Source organism: Periplaneta americana, chromosome 4, assembly GCF_040183065.1.
Source record: "Periplaneta americana isolate PAMFEO1 chromosome 4, P.americana_PAMFEO1_priV1, whole genome shotgun sequence".
NCBI classification, from domain to species: domain Eukaryota; kingdom Metazoa; phylum Arthropoda; class Insecta; order Blattodea; family Blattidae; genus Periplaneta; species Periplaneta americana.
This window is the reverse complement of record NC_091120.1, coordinates 123007103-123022053: the sequence shown is the minus strand read 5'-3', so window position 1 is coordinate 123022053 and position 14951 is coordinate 123007103. Positions and strand designations below refer to the sequence as shown.

Genomic DNA, 14951 nt, shown 5'->3' with positions numbered 1-14951 from the left:
ATTCTAAGTATTAGAGGATATTCCTTAACCAAATGATCTTGTTGTACTGACTGAGACTGAGACCATCATTACTTAAAAAATCTCTGCACTATATTCTTTTCTGAACTAGATATAATGTACAAATGCAATGTTTACTTCCTCGTTATTTGAAGCTTTGAGGAAGTATTACGACAAAAAAGGAATTTAAAGATATTGAAGAAATACGTATTAAAATATATTGACCTACATATGTGCATTTATGTACACTAAGAAAGCTACTCAGTGATCACTGCTTGATAGTGAAAAAGGTAAGATCATTTCCTTTCATGATCATGAGACATGCAATTACCTTTAAAAAAAAAAAAAAAAAAAAAAAGGCATTCTTCTGGGCGTATCTCTGAACCTGATATCGTTTTTCTTAGTATTAAACTCACTGGTATAATATGCTAAATAGTTTTGGTATGAAATAAAGTATTAAACAAAACGAATTAAATGCTGAGGAAGGTGTTGTATCTGCCTTACACATACATTAAATAATTTTACTAGGCCTCTTCTGAAACATAGAATGGCTGGTTAAAAAACACAGATATTATTTCAAAGTATTTGCATGTCTTCCAGCTAAGCCTACCATACATCCCGAATTATCCAGGACTGTCCAGTTTGAGCAGAGCTGTCCCACGTTCCCACAAGAGTCCATTGAGACAGGTAATTGTGCCAGATTTTAGCCTATAGATTATTTTTTTTATTTGAATTACAATATTATTAAGAACAGTACAGTGACACTGTTCTGTTTAGCTACGTGGTTTTCATTTTCCCATCACCCGTCACTAGCAGCTTATATGTGGCCAAGCAGACACCTGGTCTACCGGCACTGAAACATTTAGTATAGGAATTTATTTACCCAGCTCAAAGTAGGTGTTGAAAATGTCTCCCATCAACTGCTACACACTGGTGACACCTTCTTATGAAATTGTTAATTATTTTAAGAAGTTCTGCTTTACTGATTGACTCGATTTCAGCTCTTATACAGACTTTAAGCTCATTTATTGTATGTGGGTTTTTCGCATAAACCTTATTTTTAAATGCCCCCATAGATAATAAATCGCATGGTATTAAATCTGGACTTCTTCAGAAAATTCGACGCAATTCTCATGGATTCTTTGGCAGTATGAGACATGGAGGAGTCCCGTTGGAAATATACTGAGGAACGTTCTCCATAAGTCAGTTCATCTAAAAATGGGTCAAGGATCTCACTCACGTGACACTCGCTGGTAATTGTGCCCTGAGTGAAAATAGGTCCAATAATTCTGTGTCTGTTCATTGCACATAACACACCTATTTTTTTCACTGTACAAAGGTGTTTCAAGTACAAGATTGGGTTTCTTCTGATTGTAATACCGATGATTTTGTGAGGATACGTGTCCATTTAAATGAAAATAGGCCCCATCAGAAAAATAAATTAATGTCGGATCAAAACCCGCATACAATAAATGAGCTTAAAGACTATATAAGAGCTGAAATCGAGTCAATCAGTGAAACAGAACTTCTTAAAGTAATTAACAATTTTGTAAGAAGGTGTCAACAGTGTGTAGCAGTTGGTGAGGGACATTTTCAACACCCACTTTGAGCTGCGTAAGTACAAATTCCTATACTAAATGTTTCAGTGCCGGTAAACCAGCTGGCCGCTTGGTCACAGATAAGCTCCTAGCGGAAGGTGACGGAAAAATGAAAACCTGTGGCGTAACAAAACAGTGTCACTGTATTTTGTGTTATAGAAATTTCACATCTATGGAATATTCTGAATATTTACTTTGGACTTTCATAATGAAAAGACTGACAATTCTGATTGCCTAATTATCAGGCTCTTTGTGACTCCTGCTCTCTTCTTAGAAATTCTGTTACAATGCTGAAGTGAAAGTGTAAATTTACTGAGCAGCTTCAAGAAACGCATAGCTTTTTGAACCCTCCAGCATCTGACTGGGATGCATTTTGTACTCTGTGTAACAGTACATTTTAAGTTTCATAGGGTGGAAATGCAGATTTAACTGCTCATACAAGAACTGAAAAACACAAGATGACACAGCATGCATTCATATCACAAAAAAGTGTTTCCCAGTACTTTCAACCCAAAACACTCAGTAAGTCTAAGTTTAATTTTATTAATATCTTTGATTAGACCATTCTAAATTCAGTCGTGATATTTTAATTTCATTCTATCTTATTTCTTCATTAAGTGGTGATGAGATTCAATTGGCAGCAATGGAGGGAATCATACCATCTGTTATAATCAAAATTATGCTTCCATAGACTACATGTTTCAGGTCATGAAGCATATTCTTGAACCTAAATTCTTTTGCCAGAACGAAATTCGAACAATCTTAATATATAAAATTGAATGTGGGTATGTATGTATGTATGTATGTATGTATGTTCTCTATACAAATCTACACGCTTTGACCGATATGTGCCAAAGTTTGCACATTTAACCTTCATAACCAGGAGAAGAACATAGGCTACATTAAAATTGTGCAAATGGAAGTTAAATTAATGAAATATATAAAAATAAAAATAAATAGATCAAATATTCATGTATTATATTAAAATGCAAAATCTTCTACAGTCAATTGTTCTTTATTATTGTCTGTTGTATTCAACATAGAATTTCACGAGGCCTTGGAAATTTTAACACGAAATTAAATTACATTGTTGTTACACATCATGAAGGCTAAAACTAGATAATTCATGCAATAAGTATCTTTACGCAGTCCAGGACCGTATTATGAATTCCTCGATGCAGTTTTGTAGATAGTGAGCAGACTGTTTTATCCAATTGAATTCTAGAATTCCTTCAAACTACAAGGATTGCTACCACATAATTTACTTAATATTGAATAGCCATAGTGACCTACTACTGCGAAATATTGACTCGCCAAAATTATGCACTAACAAGAATTTGTGTCAAAAACTCATGCGAAACGTAATATGAGTGGCAATATTAACTGGAAAAACGAAAGATGATGATGTTTTTATCCCACGTATTGCTATTATAGCCATTCGATTTTAAGCAATTATTATAAGTTATAGTAATATTTGTGATAATATTACAATATTATAATATTGCAATAATAATATAGAGCCTATTTTACTGTTACTGTTAACCCGTCTCTTATTAATAAGTTATGGTCACTAATGACTTGGCCGTTTATAGAAAAATATGATTTTCTGTTGTGGTAGTGTTCTACATTGCCTTCTCCAAGAGAGTGAATTCTGATGAGTACAGTCTCCATTACTGCAAAACACCCTGAAATCCATGTATTGATAGAATCCATCCATTACAGATTGTAGTTTGGCCTTGAAGGAAATTAAATATATTGTGGGCAGAAAGGCTTAATAATGCATAATGCCGTGGCACGATAAATATTATCATCGATCACAATGTTACATATCTTAAATATCCCTGTAGCATAAGGTCTTAATGTTGTTAAAACTCTATTCATAGGTGAGATGGAATTATTTCGATTAGTCACTTTCTTTGGATATTAGTGATATTTTCTTTAATATTCGTCACTAGGGAGGAGAAAACATAAGTAAACATGGTTCGTTTTGGCTTTATATAGTTCCCTTGCCGAGGTCTCCGATAAGTCTAACAAACAGTTTATTTAGAAATAGACCAAAATTTAAAACCCGGGCAACACTGGGTAATTTAAGCTAGTCTTGTATATAAAAGTCAATGTGGCTATGTGTGTATGTATGTATGTATGTACTCAATACAAATCTACATGCTTTCACCGATATGTGCCAAAGTTTGCACATTTAACCTTCATAACCCGGAGAAGAACATAGGCTACATTAAAATTGGACAGATGGACGTTAAATTATTGAAAACAATAAAAATGATACAGAAATAAAGTATATTGTATGATATTAAAATGGCCTAATATTCTACAGTCAACTGTCGTTCATTGACGTCATCCAATCATGTCTTCTTCTGTTGTAAAAGTGGCCATATTGCTATTGAAATATGAAATAAAATAACATTAAATTAATATTACAAAAATGAGGGACAATTTCTTGATTGAATGTGTCATGGGCAATAATATACAATACAAAATGACATAAACACATATTTGTTTAGTTTTTATAAATTCAAAATCAAACATAATAGACAGCAAATGTGAAACATTCATAATACTTAAATTCAAGCACTTAAATACGTAACTCTCTGTAGCGTTGTGCTAAGATGAATGACTTTCATGTATGGGAACCCAAGTTCGAACCTGAGCTCAAGTCCTCTTTTTTTTTATTATTATTATTTTGATAATTTATTTACATTATTTTAGGTACGTTATTTTATTTTAACCCACCATAAAGGGAGTTTTACTAATAAATAATATATCCATAGTATTTTATTTATGCTACCTCAAACAAAGTTACCATACAATAATTATACTGAAATATTTATATATAAAAGTGAATGTGGGTATGTATTTTCTCTATACAAATCTACACGCTTTGACCGATATGTGCCAAAGTTTGCACATTTAACCTTCATAACCAGGAGAAAAACATAGGCTATATTAAAATTGTACAAATGGACGTTAAATTAATTAAAGAATAGAAATAAATACGATCAAACATTCCTGTGTAATATTAAAATGCTGTCTTCTATAGTCAATTGTTTTTTATTATTGTCATTTGTATTCAACTTCGACTTTCACGAGGCCATGGAAATTATAACATTGTTGGTACACATCATGAAGGCTAAAACTAGATAATTCGTACAATAAATATCTTTATGCAGTCCAGGACCATATCACAGTCTACTATAGACAGTCGCGAAGCTTGAGGTGTTTTTTTTTGCAAATCTCGTGATAAAGCGCTCCAAGCGGTTAGCAACTAGAAACAATAGACTGTCCATGGTCGACTTTGGACTGTGTCGTATTTCTATCGAGTGCTAGCTCGTTGCGTATTTCACATTGATGCTTGTGAAATGTTCATTATTGGTTGTAATGAAAATGTTAATGGCTAAAATATAATAATCTGAATAATAATATGGGACAAGGAGGAGACGTTTGTAGTGCTATAAATTGTAGCAACAGTAAGAGAAAGAGGCCAGAGTTATCCTTTTTCCGATTTCCGAAAGATTCAGAAAGGTTCCTGGGTATCCACAAGAACACTGTGCAGAAACAAAACTCTTAATTTTGAAGTTCTTTGTGACTGTTAGAATACATTATATCCTTAAATTTCACAATAAAATGTTTCAGTCTAACCGAAAGGACATTAGATACCGATTAAAGTTCTGTCACTTAGGCTGCTAAATTTCCGGAGAAATAAAGGTTAGGTCTACTTTTTTTTTTTTTTCAGAGGATATATTTTTAATTGTAGCTATTAATTTTGTTATTATTTTTATGTGTTATTTTACTAAAGACGTAGAAAAATTAAGTTTGTTTTAATGAAATTTATTGATCACGTTTTATTTTCAATTCTGGTGGGATTATTATTGCTTAGGCCTACTTTTTTTTTTTTCAAAGGACATGTTTTCAATTATAGCTGTTAATTTTGTTGTTATTTTTATTTGTTGCTTTACTAGAGACGTAGAAAAAGTAAGTCTGTTACAATAAAATTTATTGATCACGTTTTATTTCCAATTCTGGTGTGATCATTATTCCTTAACCTCATCCCACTTTGTTAACTACGTAAGCCTACACTACAAGTACCGGTACACGTAAGTTACTCCATTAATTTATATTTCCATTATTATTGTTGTAAAGGGAAATGCAAATTAATATCTATTGGTTTCATAGTTAATTATCGCTATAATCTTGAATGAGTAAAGCTATTATAGTAAATTTCAGTTCGTTTTGCACAAACAAAAATTATATTAACTTATTTCTTCCAGGTATCTTCGACTTTATGGTGGAATTTAATATAATTCATTAAAATAATAAATTAACTTTATGCATTTAATATTTCAATACTGGAAGGAAGGTGTTAATTTTTGCAAAAGAACACAACGAAAGTGTAACATATTTTGTCGTCTGCTAGGAGAGAGATCTGCGATGATGAGGCGATAGTAGCGATCCTAGTGGTGGGCAACTACCCACGTTTGCATTTTTACTACATATTGAGCTTCGCGACTGTATATAGTAGACTGAGACCGTATTATGAATTTCTCAATGCAGTTGTAGATAGTGAGCAGGCTGTTTTTTATCAACTGAATTCTAGAATTCATTCAAACTACAAGGATTGCTACCACATAATTTACTTAGTATTGAATAACCAGAAGTACTATTACGAAATATTAACCCACCAAAATTATGCACCAACATGAATTGGTGTGAAGAACTCATGCGAAACGTAATAGAAGTCGCAATATTAACTGGAAAAACGAAAGTTGAAGATGTTTTTATCTCACGTATTGCTATGATACCCATTCTATTTAGTGCAATTGCAATTTCAGTGCGACTAGCATTTGTAATGACCATAGTAAAATTAAGCTCAAGGACAGTACCTCAAAGTTGCAGACACTGACTTAAAAACTGCGTGTTTTTCACATCCTCGAATATATTTTATACAAAGAAGTGGAAAAAAAAAGATTTTACACATATCAAAAAGCAATTCAATGATATTTCTGTCATGTTGCTAATGTAGTACGTGAATGTACGTAAGCTGACTGAAAATAGCATTGTATTAATTCTAAAATATACGTCTCTCAAAATATTGTTGTTCACGTCCGAAAATATGTTGCTGCGAAATTCTATCTTTATAATCACGTTGCAAATGTAGTATGTTATGCGTTGTGGAAATAACAATCTCTTAATTTCTAAAATACCGTTAAGCCTATACGTCTCTCAGAATATTAGTCTTTATGTCAAAAAATGACTTATTGCAAGTTTATATTGTATCTGTATTCTATGTATAAAATAAGAATTAATATAATATGTTCCGAATTTGTGAGATATAGTTTTCCAAGTCATATTAAAAAAAAACTGCATATGATATAAGTGGGTGTACAGTGGTCAAGGGGTAAAAAATCTTCCAATATAAATTAAATTATATATGTACATATTGATTCGATGCTGAAACTGATCAGAAAGAGGAAAAGGAATCATATTTTCGTTGGTTTTACTTTGTTCATAGTTTGATTTTTCTATTATTTTATTTGTATTTCAGGCGGTGTGGAAGAGAAGGCCTAATGGCCTTAACTACCCAGAATAAGTAAATAAAAACAAATAAATATATAAATTAAAAAAACCTTGAATGTCAGGCACATGATGACATGTTTTCTTTTCGGTGCCTGATTTACAACTGTTTTAAATTGAGTTAACACTGGCAGGCATTTCGGTAAGGAGTTCATCAATTCATGTAAATGACGTTAAGTAAAGATTAATCTTAGCTTAGCAAAGACAATTCGTTTTGGTTGTCTATAGTTAGGTTTCCGAGATTTCCGAAAATGTAATAAGCAGTTTAATTAAAAACAGAAGCAGAAAGGAAAACTCATGCAAAGCCGGGTGCTTTTAGCTAGTTGTAAATAATGTTTTAGTACTATGATGTACTGTACAAATCATATAAAAAAAAGAACTACCATATATTTCCACAGATAAGACGAGGTATAAATTTCGAGCACAATATTATGGTTTTAGCTTATATCTGTCCTTTAAGACGACCCCCAAACTATCAACTGTCTATGAGAAATTTAGATCAAAAATAAATATACTAGTAATATAAAAAGTGGAAATGGAAACAGATAAAATCCTTGAGAAAGTGCGGAATATTTAATGCTATGGATGGCACAGAGGACGATATATTATGGAATACCAATTATGAAGTAGAAACCGACTCACCACATTTAGAATGGGACCCATATGATGATGCTGCCAACAGTGAAAGCCAAAACGTACTTTACGAGCTCTTTGCCTCAGATGACAAATGTGATGACTTCGCAGGATTCTAAATATACTTACTTACTTACAAATGGCTTTTAAGGAACCCGAAGGTTCATTGCCGCCCTCACATAAGCCCGCCAGCGGTCCCTATCCTGTGCAAGATTAATCCAGTCTCTATCATCATATCCCACCTCCCTCAAATCCATTTTAATATTATCCTTCCATCTATGTCTCGGCCTCCCTAAAGGTCTTTTTCCCTCCGGTCTCCCAACTAACACTCTATATGCATTTCTGGATTCGCCCATATGTGCTACATGCCCTGCCCATCTCAAACGTCTGGATTTAATGTTCCTAATTATGTCAGGTGAAGAATACAATGCGTGCAGTTCTGTGTTGTGTAACTTTCTCCATTCTCCTGTAACTTCATCCCGCTTAGCCCCAAATATTTTCCTTAGCACCTTATTCTCAAACGCCCTGAACCTATGTTCCTCTCTCAGAGTGAGAGTCCAAGTTTCACAACCATACAGAAGAACCGGTAATATAACTGTTTTATAAATTCTAACTTTCAGATTTTTCGACAGCAGACTGGATGATAAGAGCTTCTCAACCGAATAATAACACGCATTTCCCATATTTATTCTGCGTTTAATTTCCTCCCGAGTGTCATTTATATTTGTTACTGTTGCTCCAAGATATTTGAATTTTTCCACCTCTTCGAAGGATAAATCTCCAATTTTTATATTTCCATTTCGTACAATATTCTGGTCACGAGACATAATCATATACTTTGTCTTTTCGGGATTTACTTCCAAACCGATCGCTCTACTTGCTTCAAGTAAAATTTCCGTGTTTTCCCTAATCGTTTGTGTATTTTCTCCTAACATATTCACGTCATCCGCATAGACAAGAAGCTGATGTAACCCGTTCAATTCCAAACCCTGCCTGTTATCCTGAAATTTCCTAATGGCATATTCTAGCGCGAAGTTAAAAAGTAAAGGTGATAGTGCATCTCCCTGCTTTAGCCCGCAGTGAATTGGAAAAGCATCAGATAGAAACTGACCTATACAGACTCTGCTGTATGTTTCACTGAGACACATTTTAATTAATCGAACTAGTTTCTTGGGAATACCAAATTCAATAAGAATATCATATAATACTTCCCTCTTAACCGAGTCATAAGCCTTTTTGAAATCTATGAATAACTGATGTACTGTACCCTTATACTCCCATTTTTTCTCCATTATCTGTCGAATACAAAAAATCTGATCAATAGTCGATCTATTACGCCGAAAACCGCACTGATGATCCCCAATAATTTCATCTACATACGGAGTTAATCTTCTCAAAAGAATATTGGACAAAATTTTGTACGACGTCAACAAAAGTGATATTCCTCGAAAGTTACCACAAATTCTAAATATACAGGTAAGTGATTTGTTGTATTTTATAATGGTTTTACTGTAGAATTTTAAGATTCTTTTTTATCTGCCATATAAGATGATCCCCTATTTTGTGAGTATTTTTATGATTCATCTACCGTCTTATCTGCGAATATATATGGTAAATAGGGTTTTACGAGTAGTTATATCTGTGAACACAAGCAACCATGATGCCACACTACTACATTCATAAATCAGGTGTAAATGTGAAAATGTGTCATTTCGATTCTGTTATCTCTGGAACAGTAGAGGCACTCTGCACTGAATCAGAACTAGTACTCAAGAAACATGAACAGTGCCTGCTGATAATACCCACTCCATATTTGGAGGTGTTTAGCGAGAAGGGTCAAACAATTTCTTTCATAAACTTCAAGAAAATCTGACATCCTTTTGATAGGAATTGGCTGCATATTGCACATTATTCATAATCATAACTATGTGGAAACAGCTTGCAACCAATTTCCCTTGGTTGTAGAAATATTTATTATCAAGGTATTGAAATACTGTCATATGTTTACTGTCTGCACAGAACATCTCAAAGAATTCTGTGATTTGTCAACATTCAGTATAAGAAAATTCTTGATTACAGTAGCACTCACTAACTAGAACTGAAGACAGAACTTGACAGAATTACAAAACTGCTTCCTGTACTAAACGCATATTTCTTATCAGAGAAAATACGGCCTTTGGTTATAATGTCATATTTGGAACAAGAAGACTGTGAATTATGACTTATTGTAGATGCTATTTCAAAGCCTCCAGAAAAAATTTATCAGTAAGAAGAAAAATATTGAAGGAGGTGTAAGCAGGTGCTTTCACAAAATATAACTTTCAATACCTCGCACTGACCATTTACCACATTTTGTGTTAACAGAATAAAGCACCAAAAACTCGTACATCCAAACATTAAGTGTATGAACTTTTGCATTAATAGGTATGCTATCATTCCAATGTAGGTCTACACGGTTTTATATTTTGTCATTTGCGGGAAATGTGTTGTCCATTTTTCCATAAGCGTTTTTAAACCATTGAGAATATTTTGCAACTGTTAAGTCCGAAATCTCGATTTCAACGTCACTGGATTTGCGAAGTTTAGGAATAACTGTGACATTATATTTGTCCATAACCAATTAAACTTATGTGATTCAACGAAAAGAGACACGGAGAAACAAGCTCTTACATTAACTGAAGCACTTACTACCAGTGATGGTGCATCCTATGCATTAAATGGCTCAGAGAACGTTCAGGAAAAACAAGGAAAAACAATTTAATTGTTTAAATAGATTTATTTATAATTTACACTACCATCGGACCTGCTGAGACGGTCATTCACAGCTCTTCCAACCTCACTAAAAATCTCTCACGTCAATAGTCAAGAGTCTCCTTTGTCATTGCCATGAATTTCATTCAATCTTCGTACCCCTTCAAATTAGTGTGATTTTAGTAAGTGAATCCTGGCTGAAGCCAACCTTACCATCGTCCCTTGTGAAGTTAGATGGCTACACTCTTGTTCGAAATGACAGAGTAGGCAAGAGAGGAGGAGGCGTAGCCGCTTACATTAGAAATGAACTGCAACCTAGGGTTATATGCCAGTCCGCTTCTGAATACTGTGGTCGTCCAGAATTCCTTTTTATTGAAATTCAAACTAGTGTACAGAAATGTCTGATATGTGTTATATATAAAGCCCCTAAAATTGGTTATCTCTGTGATCTTGAAAATGCTCTTATCGACATTCTATCTTCCTATGAACACGTCATTTTTATGGGTGACCTCAACACTGACCTCATTATTAATTCTACCTCTGCCACACAGCTTAAAAATATGTTCCATTCTTGTAATATGACTGTTCTCCCCCTCCAACCTACACACCATACCAGCACATCAGATACTCTTCTAGACTTAATTGTAACATCGCAGCCACAGAGAATACTGAAACATGGACAGTTACCTGTTCCTGGTTTATCTGCACATGATTTAATCTTTGCTGAATACTCATTGCAGTGCCCGAAAAAAACCTCTAAAATTTTAACGTACAGAGCCCTAAAAAATATAGATGTCACAAAGCTCACAGCCGACGCCATTGAGCTTCCTTGGAGTTCTATCTGGAACTTACGCACTGTAGATGAAAAAATCGACACTTTCAATTCTTTAGTATTGCAGTTGTATGATAAACACGCACCTACAAAAACAAAGCGTCTGAAGCGCTGTCATGCACCATGGCTCACAGAATCAATTCGTGATCACATGAGTAGAAGATATGAAGCCTTTCGTAAATTTAAACGCAATAAAACTGATGAAAACTGGCAAATATACAAGAAATTTTGAAATCAAACCACACAAATGATACGTAACTCCAAACTCCGACACACCCATAGCCTAATCGAGCCGTCCACAAATGCACGTGAACTATGGAACAACTTACGACAAATGGGAATAGGAAAGAATAAGACGCCAACGGATCCCATCAACGTTCCCCTAGATGTACTTAATGACCATTTTACATCCGCTTCCACTACACATCCCAATACTGACCTGAAACAACAAGCCATAGATGAACTTTCAACCGCTCCTATCCCAGACCGCGACAAATTTTATTTCACTAATGTCACTGATCTAGACGTAAAAATAGCACTACAAAGGATTAAAACTAAAGCTCAAGGCACAGATCGCATTAATATTTTGATGTTAAATTTGATTTTAGATATAATTCTCCCTACCTTGTCTCACATTTTCAACGCTTCCCTCATCACCTCTACCTACCCACAACAATGGAAATACGCCCTCGTTCATCCACTTCCTAAAACCGCCAAACCAATGACTGCAAATGACTATAGACCAATCAGCATTCTTCCCACACTGTCGAAGGCCCTAGAACGCATTGTTTACAAACAGCTGACTGCTTACCTTGGTACACACAATCTATTGGACACCTGTCAATCAGGTTTTAGAAATCACCATAGTACGACTACTGCTCTACTCAAGATCTCTGAAGACATTCGTGAAGCTATAGACAGACGTGAAATTACTGTATTGACACTAATTGACTTCAGCCGAGCTTTTGACACTGTCGACATTGGCATATTGATTTCAAAGCTAAGACAGATGCATCTTTCTGAGAGTGCAGTCACATGGATGGACTCCTACCTTCGCGACCGCCAGCAATGTGTATATCATGATAATCGTTCTTCTTCTTGGTGGCACGTGAGAGCAGGTGTCCCTCAGGGGTCTGTACTAGGTCCTCTGCTTTTCACTCTATATATTAATGACATTTCTTCAGTTCTGGAGCACTGCCAATATCATTTGTATGCAGACGACCTTCAAGTATATATACACTCTCGGCCTGATATTGTTAATGAACGTGTGTCGAGCCTCAATGGCGATCTTTTGTCAATAAATGGGCAAGGAAATTTGGGCTAAATATCAATCCAGATAAAACCCAAGCCATTCTCTTGGGGCAGCAAAGGCTTTTATCCTCCATTAATATGAACACCCTTCAGCCTGTCTCTCTCAACAAAATAATTCCTTTCAGTGCTACTGTAAAAAACCTCGGCATCTATTTCGACTCTAATATGAACTGGAATATGCAAATCAGATATACCTGTAGAAAAGTTTTCTCTATCATGCATTCTTTGAAACGCCTGAAAAATTTCCTTCCTACTAAACTCAAACAAATTCTAGTACAGACTCTTGTAATGCCTCACTTTGACTATTGTGATATTTTATATAGCGACCTAAGTGCTGAATTTTCTCAAAAACTTCAACGTGTACATAATGTCTGCGTCCGATTTATTTTCAATATCTGCCGACATGATCATATATCGGAATATTTTCTACGACTCTCCTGGCTCCGCTTGCAAGATCGACATTTAGTACATTCTCTTTGCCTGCTATATCGAATTATACATGATTCCACACCCAACTACCTTGCCTTTTGGTTTACTCTCCTAGCTTCACATCATAATCGAAATACACGTTCACAGCACAATTTGTTGCTATCAATACCACGTCATCAGACATCTCTGTACTCAAGTTCTTTCTCAATAGCCATGGCCCACTCATGGAATTCGCTGCCGCTCGAAATCAGGGGTAGTCTTAGTCCTCAGTTGTTTAAAATTAGGTTGTTTAGAAATATTTTAAATGCAAAGATTCAGTTTTTAGGTATAATTTTTATTTATTATTATTATTATTATTATTATTATTATTTTACACAGTCATTACTTTATTTTTCCATTAACACATATCTAGGTAATTGTCATTGTCTCAATGTAACACGTGCTGTGCTGATCATACTAATTCTACTATTCCTTTAGTTGTGAGACTGTATTTATATGTATTATTAATTTTTTTTAAGTCAATACTGTATACTAGAATGTATTTTCCTGTTTGTGATTATGTATTCAGTCTCTTTTTTTATTATATATTTTTTTATTATTGTTATTTTAAAGTTAATACTGATTGTGTATATGTATTCAGTCTCTCTTTCTTACTTAATTATGTTTATTATTATTTTTAAGTTAATATTTGTATACCGGTATGTATTTTTCTGTATGTGATTTGATCCTGGTTGAGAGGAAGAGAAGGCCTGATGGCCTTAACTCTGCCAGGGAAAATAAAACTATTATTATTACTCTTTGTTTCTTGCTCATCTTTAATAAGTTTACTTGTCATGAAAACCTATGAATACATGCTTACAAATGCTTCCGAGACCTAAGAATACATGCTTATGAGTGCTTCTGAGGTTCAATTTCTCCTCTGAACCTCGCCAAGCCAGCTTCTGGACTTGCGTGTGGGGCAAAAGGCAGGAGTAAACACTGCAGAGGAAACGTGTGGATGTGCTGGTAAGAGGACCAGCGCAGCTGCACAGTTTGTAATTATGAGACAACCAACACACTCTGGCGGAAACGTAAGAAATACAAAGTGAGCCAAACTGGAAGTTAGCTTCAATCTGTAGCTGAGATCATGCTTTTAGCATGTGTACGTGTGTGTTATTTATTGTTGTATTTATTAGTGGTTTCTTACAATCCTTTAATTGTCCATTTAGTCGCTCATGATGTTTTAGTCTTAATATATTCACCTATGAGTGTGACCAGTGTTTGTATCCAAATAAAATGAATAGTGTTCAATATCTTTTACAAACAAATTTTTCAGATTTAATCTTGGAATAAGTGTAAAATAAAGAAGCTTGGAAGGTCGTTACCTCAATTTGATTTAAAACAAGCACAAAATAGCTGAGGTAAGACATTTTGCAGGGCTTTTAATGTAAAAATATATGAAAGAAATAGCTGGATTTGCGGTTGAAAATCTACAAATAAATTATTTTGTTTCCCATGCTTGCTATTTGCTAAGGATAAAGAAAAGAAAATCATCGATTCGCCACACAAAAAAAAAAAAAAAAAGAAAGAAAGAAAGAAGGGAGAATGGATTTTCTGTATAAATACAGAAGACTCAACTTCTTCTTCATCATCATCATCATCATCATCATCATCAGACTCATTATAAGGTAATTATCTACTTTACAGAACTGTAGTTTTTTTTTTTAAATTTTTCAGAAATTAGGTAAATTATTATTTAAATTGTTGGAAAACCATGTAATATCATAAAAGTAGTGAACCCCTTGTCATTTTAGGCACGGCCCACCACTGCTTAC

General features: G+C 34.3%; 1 protein-coding gene across 1 annotated transcript in view; it reads right to left on the bottom strand.

Moving 5' to 3' along the window:
• Src42A (Tyrosine-protein kinase Src42A) overlaps window positions 1-14951 on the bottom strand; it is a 585202-nt gene that overhangs the window by 188023 nt on the left and 382228 nt on the right. The gene's annotated exons all lie outside the window — the stretch shown is intronic.